The sequence below is a fragment of the Sturnira hondurensis genome, unplaced genomic scaffold, assembly GCF_014824575.4.
Source record: "Sturnira hondurensis isolate 20B ecotype Veracruz unplaced genomic scaffold, ASM1482457v3 Scaffold0004068, whole genome shotgun sequence".
Taxonomy (NCBI): Eukaryota; Metazoa; Chordata; class Mammalia; order Chiroptera; family Phyllostomidae; genus Sturnira; species Sturnira hondurensis.
Window position 1 is genome coordinate 10,007,482 of NW_028076699.1, and position 14,169 is coordinate 10,021,650.

The window sequence follows — 14,169 nt, forward strand, 5'->3', positions numbered from 1 at the left end:
GAGATGTGCAGAGTAGACTGGGCGGGGGGAGCTTCCTGGAGGAGGTAGTACCTAAACTTAAGTGAAGGATGGTGGCATTTGCTGAGACACCGGAGGAGGAACATTTGGTGGATGGGAGAGTTAGAGGAAGCTGAGGAGGCACGGAGCTGAGACACTGTAACTTCACTCATCCACCAGTTGATCCCGAAGTCCTCCTGTCCATGCTTTTGCTTATACAGAACTTGCCCACTAATGGACTCACGCCATCCCCTTTCTTCCATCTGCCCCAACTACCTAAAAATCTTCCCATCCTTGGAGCTTCCTCGGGGCAAGAATGAACTGGTAAGAGGTGACCAGGGACCACGCCCTGGAAAAGCAAACCCACAGCTGGAGGGAGGAGGCTCCACCCCCATCATGGCTCCTGCTGGAGCTTACATCTCCTTCAGAATGTTCTGGGCCAGCTCAGCTGCATCCTTGTCTTCCTCCCCACCAGACTCCCAGTCAGCACCCCCGGCTGCACACACTCCCCAGCTCTCCTGGCCTAATTGGAAAGGATTCCTGTCTCCTCCCTCCAGAAAAGTAAGGTTGGCTGTGTGACTACGTCCAACTCAGGAACCACTCTGGGCCTCGGTTTCTTTGCCTATGAGATAAATTTAATAATCCTATCCCTGACTGTCCCACAGGGTTCTTACGCAAGTAAAATGAAATGCAAATGGTCATCTACTCTACATCTGTCAAAGGTAAACAGGTCTTGTGTTTCATTTGAAGCCAAATACAAGGTAATTACCTTTCACTGATTTTTTTATTTTTTCTCTCTTTGCTCATGGTAGGTTTTAATATTTTCGCAATGAATAAGAATCAATTCTGGCCCCAGCTGGTGTAGCTCAGTGGATTGAGCATGGGCCTGCAAACCATACGATCGTGGTTCGATTCCCAGTCAGGGCACATGCCTGGGTTGCAGGCCAGTTCCCAGCAGGGGACGCACAAGAGGCAACCATACATTGATACTTCTCTCCTTCTCTCCTTCCCTTCCCCTCTAAAGATAAATAAATAGAATAAAATAAAAATTCACTTTATTAAAAAAAGAATTAATTCTTTCAATAAGATGGGAAAACTAAAGTTTGAAAAAATTAATTATCTTAGGAATTGAGAAAAATTTAGCATTTTAAAATTATACCTGGGCCAGGTGTATAAAATTATACCTCAACATTTCTTGTTTTGCTATTTTTTTCTTGGATTCTCTGTTACAGCTCTTCATGGATGAGCTCGTTATAGATGATGATATTGTTACCATCATCATCATTGATTATAGGATATTATCCTCTTCTTACAGATGAAAAAACCGAGATGCAAAGATTAGGTTACTTGCCCAGACACACATAGCTGGTCACTGGCCAAGCCAGCATTCAAACCTTCATCTCCAAGGCTAGTGGTCTTCACATTGGAAAACAAACAGACTTTTGCATGCCACCTTCCCAATGCTGACAGTGCACCCAATTTTTAAATCTCAAATGTATCCACTCTGGCTGATGTAGCTCAGTGGACTGAGCGCAGGCCTGCAAACCACATGATCGTGGTTCGATTCCCAGTCAGGGCACATGCCTGGGTTGCAGGCCAGTTCCCAGCAGGGGATGCATGAGAGGCAACCATACATTGATATTTCTCTCCCTCTCTCCTTCCCTTCCCCTCTAAAAATAAATAAATAAAATCTTTTTAAAAAATCTCAAATGTATCCAACTGCCACATATCTAAATATATATATATATAGTGAAACTTCCTCTATCTAGAACTTTAATTAAATGCATTATTTTAGATACCTGAGCTTTTGAAACTTTTTAAGCACCAACTTTAATTTTTTAAGGTTTTATTTATTTTTATTGAGATTAGAAAAGAGGAAGATAACCGTCGATGTATGAGAGATACATCAACAGGTTGCCTCTCACATGCCCCCCTGCAACCCAGCCATGCGCCCTGACCAGGAATCCAACCAGTGGCCCTTTGGTTCATGGGCTGGCACTCAATCACTGAGCTACACCAGCCAAAATTGCATCAACTTTTTTTTTCCTGATTTCTTAATCAGAATTTACAGATAGCCTTGTAACCTTTGCTTAATGCCCAAAGGCAGCCATTCCAGTCCCAGCTGGGCTTGAGTGCGTGTTATCCCATCAGGCCCCTCTGTTCTCGAGACCGCTGCTTCCTCAATAACAATAACAACTAATGTGTATTGAGCATTTACTACATTCATTGTTCTAAGTAAGATTAGCGCACACAATCGTCTTAACACTAGGAGGTGGATGTGGTCACTCTAATAAACAAAGAAAGGGAAGCACCAACATTAAATGACTTGCTCAAGGTCAAGGAGCTGGTTGGCCATGTTGCCAAAATTAAGCCCAGGCCACATGGCTGTGTCAGTAGGACCAGGTACTCCCAGCCCTGACATGTAAGGCCTCATCTTCAGAGCCCCAAGGGGTGTTTGAAGGCACAGGTGCCTACCCGCCCCCACCCCCACCCATGTAGCCAAGGCTCTGGGAAGAGAGTGTGCAGCCTGCTCTGGGAACTCCATATGGCCTTCCACAGGCCACTGCGGAGACTTCGTGGAAATTCTCCTGACTTGCTTTGCCCAGTTCCCAGCTACTGCCACAGCCAATGAAACGCAGAGATCCTTAGCCCTGTCAGCCCTCTGGCCCTGCCAGTTCTGAACTTTATACCTTCAGCCTTTTTCTGGCTCTTGACAAATGGAAAAAAAAAACCATTCCTGGGTTGGTGTGTGTGTGTGTGTGTGTCTTCCCATAAGAAAAAAAAATGACGTTTTTGGCCCTTCCCTCAATTCCCAGTTGCATAACACCGGAAGAGACAGGGGGCTGGAGAGAAACTCAAGGAGGCAGCCACAGCCTCCTGCCCACCCATTCCATCCCGCCATGGGCCACACAGCAAACCCCTCTGCTGCCCAACCCTTTCCTCTGCCCTTCTGCAGAGAATTATTGTCTCAGCCTCAAACCCAACCTGGAAAATGTAGCATTCCTGCCCACCTTCCAACCTCATCACCGCAATTCCCTGGCACAAGCCCTTTTTTCCAGACAAACCAGGCTCCTCATTGATCTCCACACATGTTTCATGCTTTCCTACCTCTGCGCCTTTGCCCACACTGCTGCCCCTCCAGGAACCCCCCTTCTCCTCTCCCTATATCCAAATCTACCATCCTTCAAGGCCCTGCTGGAGACAAGCACCAGACTTGTACTGTGCGGCAGTCCTGAGAATAGCGGCAAATAAGGCAGGTAGGGTTGCTCTCAAAATAGTCACAAAAAGGTAATTCCACTATCACAATTGGTGAAAAGCACACCTCTGTTCCTACCCCTCTGTGGAGAGTGCCCCCACCACCACCTGGCAGTGTGCTCAATACTGACATCAGCCTCTCCCTTGCCCCACCATCTCCACTTACAGAGATGCTCTTAAATCTTTAAGGCCCTCAATCAATGCCTATCTCCTCCAGGGAGGCTTCCAGAATCCCCCTGTCCAGATGCAATCACTCCCTCCTCTGAACTTACCCTCCACTGATTTAGGTGGACCTTTGCTGTGGGCAGCCACAGCTGAATCTCATCCTTGGGCTTACACAGTGGGTGTGATCCCTGACCTCCAAGCCCCGAGGCCTATGACCACAATCCCCTCCCACTGACCCCAGCGTGCTAAACAAAGACCATGATACTCTAGGCATGCCACGCCAAAGAAAGGGTTGAAGCACGTCAGTGAAGCCATGATGTTTACAGGGCCCGACTGATGTCACAGTGTGCTGCTGCTCAGTCCTTAAGCATCTGAATGTGAACTACATAGACCTAGAAATCTACACTGAGCAGCGTCATTCTCACGGTTAAAGTCAGGTCATTTTTTAATTTTTCTATTTTGCTCAAAATTATCATCTTGGGTAGTGCTTTTCATGTCCTTTTAATAGTTTGTAAGTGGGTTGCTTGACAGACAAAACACAGTGTGGAAAACAGACACAGTGTCAACCAGCAAAGAACCAACTTGCCATTTCCTGTGCCCCAGATTGTTTAGAAACTGGAATGATGAAAAATTTTCACTAATGCCTGTTGTTCAAAGATAATTTGGTAGAGGAAGGTAAAATGAGGGAGGAAGAGGCCACGCCGGGGTAAGGCAGTGTTCACTGTAAATTTAAAAAGAGGTGAAAGCTAAATCGAATTCTGCAGGTGCAAAAGGCCCTGCAGATGGTACCTGGCAAAGACCATGAAAAGCCAATCTGGGATACAATCGTTTCTCAAGATCCCTGGAGAAATTGTTCAATCTTCCTGGGGTGTTAGTACTTCAGAGGAAGTTACTGCCCGGCCCTCTTTGAAACAGGATGGATGGGTATGTGAGCTGGTGGGGAAGCAGGGAAGGCTCTGCTACTGAGTAGGGTGGTATAGCGTTGCTGCCAGCCCAACAGGCTCCTCGGATGATGCCACGAGCTGACCACCCAGGTAGCTGCAGTGGGTAGGCATGGGCAGCCACCTGCCACTCTCAGGGAGATCTGCTCTGCTCAGCCAGTTTCTTTAGAAGACACTGTCCAGGTATCAAAACACTTGGTCCCACACCAGAAGGGCAGGTCTCATGGTCTAGGAGTCACTTCCATCTATAGACTTATGCTTGGAACACCCCATACCTGTACCTACGAGCAAAGCTAAGACTCATCCAGCAGACCTGGGACCAAAGGTCCATATGATGTGGAGGAGCAGGACACACCTGGCAGTCCTCTAAAATGGAAAACCTCCATCCTGCTGCTTCCAACCAAGCACCTGTCCCAGATATCATACCATAGGCAGGACTCTTTGTGAGTGAATTCAATGTAAAAAAAGCCAATGAGTGAAAAGAAGCAGGGACACTCACACGAGCATTAAGAAAGAGGTCCTCGGCCTTACAGGCAAGAAGGGACTGGAAAGAAGTATTCCAAGTCATGAAATCCAAAGACCTACATCCAAGATTGCTCTATCCAGCAAAGCTTTCATTTAGAATTGAAGGGCAGGTAAAGTGCTGCTCAGATAAGATCAAGTTCAAGGAGTTCATCATCACCAAGCCCTTATTATATGAAATGTTCAAGGGACTTATATAAGAAAAAGAAGATAAAAAATATGAACAGTGAAAAGACAGCAAACTCACAGTTATTAACAACCACACCTAAAACAAAAGCAAACTAAGAGGACAGCTAGATCAGGAGCGGAACCATAGAAATGGATATGGAAGGTTAGCAACAGGGGAGTGGGAGGAGGAGAAGGGGGGAGAAGATACAGAGAATAAGTAGCATAGACGGTAGGTAGAAAATAGACAGGGGGGGAGGGCAGGGATACTATGGGAAATACAGAATCTAAAGAATTTGTGACACATGGACATGAACGAAAGGTGGGGAATGGTGGGGGAGGGGTGTGCAGGGTGGAGGGGAGTAAAGGGGGGGAATGGGACAACTGTAATGGCATAATCAATAAAATATATTTAAAAAAGGAAAAAATAAAATTAATCAATCAATGAAAATGTTTTTAAAAAGTAAGAGGTCCTCTGGAAAAATGGAAAGCTGTAGAGGATCACAGTTATTATTATTAACTATTATCATAGTTATTAGCTTGAGGAAGTGGATCAGAGAGATTTATTGAATCTTTACAAGAGAAAGCTAATGTCTAGTGACTGTCAAATGAATTGAGCCATGGGGAATGAGGCTGCTGGAGAACATGGTCCCTTCCATTTCTCTATGAACCTCCTAAAGTGAGTCTGATCAGGGAGCATTTAACATGATACACAGGAGAAGCCGACAATTAAAGCGATGCAATCATAAACCTAGAGGATCTTGTGATAACTTTTCACAGCAATGGAAGGAAATATACTTGCTTTCAGTAAGAGATAGCATAGCAAACTCTTCTGAATAAAAACACCTCCAAGGGCATATACAGTTCAGAGGGTGATCATTATACCAATGCAGATGATGCAATAATCCTTCTCTCAGAAATATTAAAACAGGCCCTGGCTGGTGTGGCTCAGTGGCTTGAGTGCCAGCCTGCAAAGCAAAGGGTCACGTCGCTTTGCTTTCCTACTCTAGGGCCCATGCCTGGGTTGAGGGCCAGGTCCCCAGTGAGAGGCAACCACACATTGATGTTTCTCTCCTTCTTTTGCCCTGCTTTCCCATCTCTCTAAAAAATAAATAAATGAAATATATTTTTTAAGATGTTATTTATTTATTTTTAGAGGGGAAGGGAAGGAGAGAAGGGGAGAAATATCAATGTATGGTTGCCTCTCATGTGTCCCCCGCTGGGAACTGGCCTGCAACCCAGGCATGTGCCCTGACTGGGAATCGAACCATGATCGTGTAGTTCGCAGGCCCGCGCTCAATCCACTGAGCTATACCAGCCAGGGCAAATAAATGAAATCTTAAAAAAATATATTAAAACAGGATCTCAAAGAAAGTAGAGACTAAACGAAACAAAATCTTGATAATAGTTGAATCTAAGTGGTGGGTCTACATGAAGTTCATTGTACTATTCTCTCTACTTGTGCATATATTTGAAAATGTTCATAAGAAAATGATTTTAGCAAGGAGCCTCAGAAATTCAGAGGCCTTCCATGACTGGTGTGGCTCAGTGAATTGAGCGCTGAAGTTTTCCGTTCCTGGTCAGGGCATGTGTCTGGGTTGTGGGCTGGCTCCCCACTGGGGGCCTGCAGGGAGCAGGTGGGGGCATGTGGGGGGGAGCAGCTGATCCACATTTCTCTCCCTCTCTTTCTCCCTCCCTTCCTCTCTCTCTAAAAATAAATGAATAAGATCTTTTTTAAAAAAATTCAGAGGCCTGAGACAGCTACTGCTCCTCCTTTTTCAACACTGTTGACTTCTTTGTGGTTTAGGTGATTGTTGATTACCCTAGGCTTAGAACTACCCTCTTTATAGTAAATACAAAACAAAAAAAACTTTTGTGTTACTGAAAAAAGAAAAGAAAGGGAGGAGGGGAGGAGGGGAGCAGAGGACAGAGCAATGCAGGGGAGGGCGCAGCAGAAAGAGCGCTGCTTCCCCGTGAGCTGGACCAAATCCCAACTGCAGTTCCACCCCGCTCTAGCTGTGTGACAATGAGCGAGTGTGGGTCCTCTCTGTGCATCTTCTTCTGGAAAATTAGGACCTTGTTTCCCCCCCTGCAGGCTTGTTGTGAGGCTATCATTAAATAATAGATGTTGGCACATAGTAGGCACTCAAGACATCCTGACTATTACTGTTTTATAAATATCTCTATTTTACAAAATAGATATATTCAGGAGATTCTTTGCTTTACAAAAGAATTCACCACAGGAGCCCTTTAAGCCCTCAGGCCTGCTAGTGCATTTTAATCGGGACTGAGTTTGGAGAAACCCATTTACACATGACTTTTCAAGAAGGCAGCAGCCAAGGCACTAATGAAGACGGACAGATCTCAGAGAGAGCTCCCTGGGCAGGCTCTCTCAGATCCTGCCCAGCAAGATTCTCTGAAAGACTGGAGACTAAAAACATCTTCTCTGAGAACCCGCAAAGACCCAGGGGCTGCCGTCTGTGAAGCCTTTTTTCCATTCCTATTTGGAAGGGCTGTGGTATCTCCAGCTATAGGTCCAGCCTTAGGAAGACAATAGCGATAGGCTAACAACATTAGCTAACATTTACTGAGGGCAGTGAGAGGCACTGTGTTAATTCCTCGTGTATTATCCCGCACAAGACAATAAAAGCTAGTGTCTGTATAACCACAACAAGCGCTTTCGGATGAAAGAAGTTCCTATAATTCCTCCCTCACAAAGATCCCACAGGGTATTATGATCTCTGTCTGTTTCTTTCTCTCAGATAGAGGAACTGAGGCATGGAGTAGGTAAGTCATTTGCCCAAGGTTACCCAGCTGTAAGTGAGGGATTATCAGGACCAGTCTGAAGCCCACCCCATTACCGACCCACTGCTCCGAGCCCCACACCCCTCCCCACCAGCACTAGATGCAGTGGGGAGAGGACTGTAGGGCAGAGGCTCCCTGCTGGAGGCACTGCTCCTCCCTTTGCCCCCTCCCCATCTCACTTAGCCCTCCACAAGCTGTTGTCAATTACACTGAAGTATTTACAGCAACCAGTGGACCGCTGACACCTCTGTCCACGTGGGCCATAATTTGACGCTCAAGTTGTTAAACAGCCGCTTTTGAGCGCTCAGCTCTTCATACATGAGTGTCTCTCCCAAGAGCCAGGCTGGCTGCCTCTCAGCTTCTCCTGGTGCTTGCTCACCTCTCCTGCTGGCTCCAGGCGTGCACACATAGGCACACCTGCCAGAAACACCACCACACAAACACCTCCTCACCATTCCCATCGCAAAACAGTCTGAGTCCCCTGGTCAGGACACACGCACCGGTACACGTGATATGTATCACAGACTCCCAGCCCACCCAGTCCACACACCTCTTGTCACCAATACAGCAGGCATGACAAAGGTAAGGCCTGAGGATATTCTGTGTAAAGCAGATTGCACAAGTGAGCAGTTGCTAGTAATGCTCATCCCATGCATATTTCCACAAAGTATGTTCTCCCTCATAATTATTTATGGAAAAATTACCCACATGCTCAATTCTGAAACGGTGTAACCAGAAGAATAGTAAGTATATATTTTCACTTAGTTGTGCTAAATACGGAGGTCACTTGGATGTACCTGATCGCTGTGTTATCTCTCTGTGCGGGTGCAGAGCTCATTTCCCACCATCTGCGGCATGTTGGAAAAGGTTCATCCTGGTGGACGTGCCTAAGCCCCTGATTCTGCGTCTGTGCGTCAGTGCCTGTGTGTGTTTCAGGGTGGGTGGAGAGCTACGAGTGTGCTCACACACTAGCACACCTGCCTCCGAGTGTCTGTTTGTACAGAGCAGGCCCAGCACTTGACTGTGGAAGTCCGTCTCCGCAGGGAGTCTTTGCAGAGTAGGGCTGCACTTGTATCTGAGAGCAAACACACAGAAACCAGACCCCCACAGAAACCCCCTCCCGTTAGTGTAGCAGTGAGGGGGGCAGTTCTGAATGAGGTAAGAAAACAGGGGATAAGGGTGAGAGGGTGTGAGGGCCATGAGGGCAGAGAAAAAACTGGGGCCCATCACCCCAGAGGAGAACAGATTCAGGAACCCTTGCTCATCCATAATCACCAAGAAGATGGTCCAGGGCAGTGGAAGCTGACAGGTTGAGGGCATGAGGAGGCCACGGGTTTATGGCTCATCTGGGACCCTTCTGAGTCCCTTGGTCTGTGAGGACAGGGCTCAGCCTTAGTCCCTTCCCTGGAGGTGCTGAGTACGAGTGAGTGCTGAGGGGGTTCCATGGGATAGAGGCGGTGGAATGGAGTCCGAGTTGAGAAGGCACCTGCTTACGGGGGCCCTGGTCTCCTAAGACAAGGAGAGTCTGGCTAGCAGAGAAAGAAGTCAGAAAGACAAATGAGGAAAGGAAGAGGGGGAAGAACAAGGGAAGGAGGAGAACGGGAGGGGAGAAGGAATGTAAGAAGGGTGGATGAGAATACTCAAAGGAAACCCAGGGCTGTGCTGAGAGGGACGTGATGGGAGTGCTCTTGCAGCAGGAGCGGAGGGGACCAGGGTCTCTGCTGCCACCTTAGCCAGCCACTGATGGAAGGCTGTCCTGCCCTGTGTGGCCAAGCTGCTGAGTCTTCAAAGAAACCTCCCTGGGGCCTGGAACAGGCAGAGCAGGGATAGGGGAGGGCATAGATCCCTCAGCCACCCTGCAACAAGACCTGACTGGAGGCCCAGGGAGGAAGAGGAAGCTGGTGGGGAGAAGGAAAAAAAAAACACCTTAGTGAAGGGGCAGGGAAGCACAGAGACCCATGGAGTCAGATGTCAGAGTTCAAGTCCTGATGCTGTTTACAGTGCAACCAGCCACAGAACTGCACAAGTCTCACCTGGGAAAAAAATAGCTCTGATGCCCACCTCAAGGCCCTGTGAGGACCAAATAAGACCACGGGAGTGGCACTGCCTTCTGGTGACATCTCTGGGCCTCCTCAGTAACTGAGATTGCCACCACGGGGGAAGTCAGGAGATTCAAATAGAGATGACAGGGAACGGTTATCTGCCCACAGGGAGATTTTATTGTGAATACTTATGTGTGCTTGTATGGCCTGCCTCGTTCCACAAAGGATTTGAGTTGGCTGAGGGGAAAAGATCACTGACAGACCAACTGCAGGACTGGTGGGTGGGCAGAGGAATGAAGACAGAGGCTATAAGAAGGCAAGAGACCTCCAGGGAAAGAAGGTCATTCATCCAGATGTTCAAATCAACATTTACTTACTAAGCCACTAAGCACGTGTGGTTTTAGGTAACTCTACCTAGGGACAACAGTATGGCAAATGTGAGTTTATTCCCCTCCGTTCCAAACACATGGGGGCCTCTTTCACGCACCATGTGCCACATTCCAAAGATGGATCAGTCCCAAAGAATGCTGATGAAGAGAAAGAAAAGCAGATGGCACAGTGTTGGTCCATGGGCAGGTCTCCATCTGGGCATCCCACAGCCTGCTGGGAGCCAAGGCTGTTCTGAGTCACTTCTCTGCACAGGGTGGGACACGGCAGGGCTGGGGCGAGAGGAGGAATGGGAGGGGCTCCTGGGCTCTGGGAGCCACTCAGCAGACTGGAGCCAGAGGTCCCTGTGCCTCCTGAACTGAATTTACTAGAGTTTGCACTAAGGAATATCTTTTTTCCCTGTCTATTCTTTTCACGATAAAGAGATGATGCCCTCTGTATTTTCCACCAAAGCCAGTCACAGCCCTTCATCTGGGTCTTTAAAACTCAAAACGGAACAGAAGACTCAACAAGGAGACGTGGCAGAGGCAGTGTTGTGTGGCCACCAAGCCCCATTCCTTTTCCTCCTGCACACGCAGCTAGACAAAATTTCCCAGGCTCCCTTGCAGTGAGGTGGAGTCTTATGACTGAGTTCTGGCCAAGGGAAGTGGTCAGAAGTGATATTTACCACCTGCAGACCTGGCCCTTTAAAAAAATCTCCTCTAAATCTTCTGTTCTCTCTCCTCCTCTGCTGAGTTAGGAAGATCCAGTGGAGGATGCCAAGGGCCTAGAACTGGGGTCCACAATCCCCAAGGGGTCAATGAACAGAATTTGTTGGGTGGGCACGCCATAAATTTGAACAGAAAAAAATTTTAGCTTTGCTTTTTCAGCCTCTCAATTGAAATTAGGCATTTAATTTAATTATTAAGGGAGGCTGAAAAGAGAAAAAAATTCACACTATTCCCCATACCTGTAATCCTGTTGCCACAGAAATCACAGGGATTTTCCTGCATCATGTTAAGTTGTTGCAGGCCATTTGGGTTGACCTGTAAGTGTATTGTTAGTTCTGTTGCTCTTTCCTTATTTCACTTCTTATATAATTATATCACAAATTTACTCTACTGTTTTATCTTATGTATTATTAAATTTTTAATATTTTGACACCTGAATTTCAAAACAATTGATTTCTTTTGCAGTCCAGTGAACTGGGTTTTCTGCCTTGAAAAATCTTTATTCTTAGGGGTCCATAGGCTTCATTAATCTGCCCAAGTGGGTCCACAGCACAAAAACAGTCCCATAACCCCCCCCCAGCAAATGATGGAGCCCCCAGCAGGAAGGCTCTGGGTCTCTGAACAGCTGTGTGAACAAAGTGCCCCCCACCACTGATCATTCAGATTATGAAATGGATGGAAAATCATCTTAATTTTGTAAACTACAGGAGGAATGCAGGGTACACCTCTCAGCTGGAGTTAACCTTGGACTCACCTGTAGTTCTCCTACCTGCCCTTGCTCATAAAGGATGGAATGCTGCGGGTGCCCACACTCAAACTTCTACTGTCAGAATTCTCCCCAATCTTCAAGGCCCAGGTCTAATGCCACTTCCTCCAGGAAGTCTCCCGTCCCTTCCCACCTCCTCCCCTGCCACAAAATTGATTGCCCCTGACCTAAAGCACCAAGAGCTAGCAACAACAGACTGTGAGTTTCCCCAGGGATAAGAAACTGGATAAATTCCTTTCTTTTCCCCTACCCCACACCCCACTCCTATGGTGAGCGCAGTCCAGTGGGGCCAGTGAAAGTTTGCCGCATGGGAGGAAGGTGGGTGGTCAGAGAACTACCTGACTCAGCTCTATCCCACCCCTCACCCCACCCCCAAGCCGGTTCCAGTTCCACACACAGTATGCATATCTAAGAAAAACACAGGGGCAAGCAAAATGTCTACAGTTGTGAGTACATAAGAGTTTGTTCTTGTATTATTTATTAGAATTATTAACCTATTTTTGCTCACCCCTGTATATGATGGGGGAAGGAGGGGACAGTCTGGTGCTTTCCCACATTGGGCCTTAATTTCCTTTTCTGAGATTAGTTCTGCCCCAGCCTGGATTTTCATCCCATGTTGTCCTCTAGGTCCGTGTAGTCTGAGTAGCCAAGGAGATTGGAGGTCACAAAGGAGTTAACAACTCAACTTGTTGAGTCCTCCCCAACCCCAGTCCAAAGACACCTCCTGTGGGTCCCAGCTGAGTAGCCTCCTTGTCTTACACCCTTGAAAGCCACTCCCTCAGCCCAACCCTCCTTCCTCTGCCCCCCTGTCCCACCCCCATTGAGCACCTGGAGCACCTGGGGCAAGGATCACTCATCCTCTCTGTGCAGCTCCCGGAACCCTGGACAGCTGCTGCGCCTGGAAAAGCGGAAGAGGGAGGTTGGGGAAGGTGGCTCTCCAGCCCCGTCCTGCAGAGGGCGTCTGCCAGCCCAAGCTCTACTTGGAGTGGAGATGGAAATGGAGGCAACTGAGCTTGACTAGAGGCCCCCCTCTCCCTCCAGGTTATCTTGCTCCCTGTGGTCAGGGTCCCCAGCCCTGGATAATACTGTGCTCACTCCCTGTCCTCTACCACATCTGGCACCAGAGGTTGTTATTGTTTATTAAGGGTCAGACTTCTGAATAATACTAACTCCACTTGTCTTTGGGCCATGTGACTCACTTTTTTGGAGCACCTCCAACACATGGCTGATTTATTCACTTCATGCCAGGCCTTTGTGCCTTGTGCTGAGGGACAGAGGGATTGATGTATGGGATTCAAGTCTTGCCCTCAGGGAGTGCTCAGTCTGGTGCAGAGGGTGGAGCAGTAAGAGGAAAATAATATACCAGAGTAAATTCTTTAAAAGTGTGAGGTGGTGTAGGAGCCCTGGGGTGAGGCTCAAACCCACCCAAGGCTTGGCAGGTAGGAATTGGAGGGGAGGCATGACTTCCGGGAGGAGGTGACACCCATGTTGGTAGTGACCCAGTTAGAAAGGAGGAGAAGGGACGATCAGGTTCATGAACCATAGAATCATTGCTTCTTGGGCTCATCAAAGCATTGACTGGACTCCCGGCATTTTTCTTTCAATGAACAACTATTTATTGCGCCATATGTCCTGCTGGGTAAAAAGATCTCAAACACAGGAAGGCACTCCTAGCCCTGGCTCCCAGATGCCCCAGCCTCCACTGAATCAGTTCTCTTTAGGAATTCTCTCTCCTTGTCTCCGGGCTTTAGGGCATGCTCAGGCTTCTCCTGACATCCCAGAACTGGTTTAAAGGGTCAGACGGGAGAGGGATGGAGCAGCGACCAGTGTGGAGTGGAGGTGGGGAGCTCTGCTTCTGTGCCAGAGCTGCGGAACCTACCCCCGCACCTAACCTGTGCAGGTAAGTCTTGAGAGGAAGAGCACAGAGTCAACCCAGGTAGCCCAAGCACGGTTGGCACGGATCTTCCCCGGTCAGTTTAGGGGCACACCTGTTAGCTCAAGGTCCGAAATGGGTCGCTCTGTTGGCACAGGTCACCCCTTTTAACGCTAGGGCGGTCTGCTTTGGAACAAAAGGGTTCTGGGTTGCAGAGTCGACCTCTAACAGACGGCCAGACCCAGTGGGGTGGGGCGGGGCGGGGCGGGGTCACCTAGGTAGGAGCCGGTGAGCTCGCAGTACTTTGGGACCAGCGGCGCCCCCAGGTGGCTCGCCCGGGATATGGATCGAGAGGGTTTCAGGAACCCAGCTCCTCACATCCTCCTCTGGGTGACGATGACATCCGGGAGGACTCGAGTCCTGGGCATTGGGAGTCCGGAATCGCTTCTGCTTCCGAATTTTCTTTGCGGGCACGTTTGGGGCTCTCTCTGTTCATAGGGTGTAATTTGGTGCATGAGAACACCTGAGAGCGAGAATCTTG